Source organism: Andrographis paniculata, unplaced genomic scaffold, assembly GCF_009805555.1.
Source record: "Andrographis paniculata isolate CXL003 unplaced genomic scaffold, ASM980555v1 Contig32END, whole genome shotgun sequence".
NCBI lineage: Eukaryota > Viridiplantae > Streptophyta > Magnoliopsida > Lamiales > Acanthaceae > Andrographis > Andrographis paniculata.
The window spans coordinates 2,585,356-2,588,621 of NW_026137565.1; the positions used below are offsets into that span (position 1 = coordinate 2,585,356).

The 3,266-nt window shown below is 23.4% G+C and overlaps 1 long non-coding RNA gene across 1 annotated transcript; it reads left to right on the forward strand.

Moving 5' to 3' along the window:
- Positions 1 to 478: 478 nt before the first annotated feature.
- On the forward strand, positions 479 to 1,464 carry LOC127247943 (uncharacterized). Its single transcript, XR_007837950.1, has 2 exons — positions 479 to 627; positions 1,253 to 1,464. It is a non-coding gene; the product is annotated as an uncharacterized LOC127247943 (long non-coding RNA).
- The last annotated feature ends 1,802 nt before the right edge of the window (positions 1,465 to 3,266 follow it).

The window sequence follows — 3,266 nt, forward strand, 5'->3', positions numbered from 1 at the left end:
ACTCAACTAGGCAACTCGAAAAAAACACAAAGATTAGGGTTTTTTTTGGATTTTCAGCCCTAATTTTCTTTTAATTTTTATATTACTTAAAAAAAATTTATATTTAAAAATCACATCAGATTTTTTACATATCAAATAATTATTTATATTCAAAATTTATTATTCAAAATTTGAATTGCCAACTCCCCAACCCACAAACACCCATCATTACTCTCCATGATATATATATACATATATATATATATATATATATTTATATTCCTCTACTAAGAAAAGAAATCTGTTGTCTGGTAACAATTAGGGGTTACAGCTGATGTGCTTAACATTTCTGAGGTATTCCCCAAAAAGAAAAGATCCAAAAGGGAAGATGACAAACTTTAGTATGTGGGGTTGTCATGTGCAATAAAAATATATCTTGGCCTAATTCTTACCTAAAAATATTTGTGGCCAAGTGATACTGTGAAGTGAAGAAATTAAAGCAAGACATATATAGTCCAGATTCAATGGACCTGCAAAAGATCTCCTAATTATAAATTCCCACAGAAACAAAGCTTCAAGAAAGGTCTCTTACACTTTCCCTTCTCCTTCTCTTCATGGAACAATGAAGCCTGCAACAATTTTTACAAGGTACTTTTTATACTTACAAATGTGAATTCAATGTGTGTGTATATATAAGTAAAGAAAGATATACGAGCAATTTGCCTAGTGTGACTTACCTGTCGGGCTTAGTTTGTAGATTATTAGGTTCAACCGGAAGTTTACCCGGTACGCACTTTCGGGTAGCGACCGCAGGTTCTTATATCATATTTTTTTTAAAAAAAAAAAGATATAGGAGCGATTCGAGCTAATGTTGATTTTGTTCAATAGGCTAAAAATTCATACTAAATTTGTTTATATAAATGAGTGACAGGTTTGTGCTTAAATATATATTTAATATGATATGTTATAAGGTAAATTGATTAATATATATATATATGTGTGTACAAAGAAGCACAAGTAGACAAACTCCAACATTGTTAGTTCAAAATTTCTAAGGGTGTGTTTGGTTGTATGATTGAGAATTGGGATCGAAATTGAAACCCATAAAAATTTGAATTGAATTAGTTATGTGATGTGACGTAAATAGAGATTAACGTCATTTTTTGGTATTATATAATAAATAAGTATTTATTTACGAAATCTGTCTAAAAATATTGACTAATTCATATATGTATGATAACTGATGTGTTATTTTTCTGTAAAAATTTGGCAGCGAAGCAATTGAAGAGAAGAATGAGGGAAAAGCATTTTTAATTTAATCCCTATAGTATGCAGAAGCATTATTTTACACTCCCATGTTTGGAGAATTTACCTAAGACACCATTTCTGTCTATGTTGAGACTAAGACATTAAACATGTGTATTCATTAATGAGTTCCCCTGAAAACTTCATTGTTAATAATATTTATATTTATTATTATTATTATTATTATTATTATATTTTGTGTCTTTGTTTACACGAGAATGCAACAGCTGCGTTAAAAATACAAGAAACCAATTACGGCTTTCTTTATTGTTGTACAGGGAAATGATAACAATAAGAATTAACCTAAGCGACAAAGAAATGTTCCTTTGGTTTTTATTTCAATTATTTTACTTTTCAGATTCTAAGTTTTCTATTACAATATATATATATATATATATATATTTTTAATACTCTCTCCGTTTCGAAACTAAGTATCAATTTACTTTTTGCACGTAATTTTAAAAATATTAGTATTATATTGGGATAAAGTAGGAATTAAGTAGAAATGACTAAAATAATATTATTAGTACGTGTGATATAAATATAATGACATTTGTGTAATATATTGTAAGTTGTAAGGGTATTTGTAATGTTAGTAGATAGTACAGTTAGTAGATAGTACAGTTACTAAAAAAATAAAATGAATATTTTGTTATGGGACATACTAAAATGAAAAAATGAATTAGTTTATTATGGAATGGAGAGAGGGAGAGAGTAATCTTTTTATATAAGAACTCAAACTCTGAAGAAAAAAATAATAATAATAATAATAAAAGTCATGTTTATTAAGCTTATAGAATGTTCATACTATCCTCCCAATTTTATTTTCAACTTATGGAGTTTTCTAGTTCTTTCTTCAATAAATATATATATTCTTCGTTTCAAGATTATTGACTCATTTCATTAATGGTACGGTATTTAAGGTAATAATATTTTAATTAAGTGATAATAGTGAATTATTATATTATTTTATTATTTTTATATAATTAATAATATTGATGAGTTTAAAATAAATTTAATATATATGATTAAAAAAATTAGAATATATATTCAAATATTTTAAAAATAATATCACAATAAAAACATATATGCAATATGAATATAATTTTGTAGAAAATAAAATTTCTTACAATACAAAAGTAAATAAAAAAAAATATATGTTATTTATTTATAATAAACATAAACTAATTTAATAATATCTAGTTTTAAATGCAGATAAAAATATTTGTTTTTTTTTTAGAGAGATAGAAATAAAACAATTAGAGGTTTTGCGTGGGTCCAACATGATGTATGATGGTATATGTTACGTAGTTAATTAAGTTAATCTATATTTGTTAAGTATATTTAGATTTAGAGGGTGTTTGGCAAAGAGCTTTTCGAATAGCTTTTAGTTTATTGAACAACTTTTAGCCGTTTGACCACTAAAACGACTAATTTAGGTATTTGGTAAATTAGATTTTTGGAATAATATTTGAAAAGCTAACTTACCCAGCGTTTGGAAATGGCTTTTTCAATCTAAATTTTTTTATTCTTTAATTGCCCTTAAAAACTTATTATGCATTTTACGCAAATAAATATATTTTTATTATTTATTAATTATATTATAATATTTTATTATATTATAGTTTTACTTTTATAAATTTAAAATAATTATTTTTTATATACAAATTATTTTAATTGTAAAATATATAAACTTATTAAAAATCAACCCAAAATAGAAAATATAAATATTAATAATTATTTTATATTAAAATTACATTATATAAATTTTATACTAAAAATAAATTAAATAAATTAAATTTATTAAAAATTATAAATATAATGAACTAATCGATAATTAAAATAAGAAATATATACATGAAAAAATTATTATTTTATATTTACATAATAGAAAAACCTATTTATATTTTCAATAAAAAATATTATTTTTTAAATCTAACTATAATAAAAATAAAGACTATTCCATTTTATAATTTTCAATA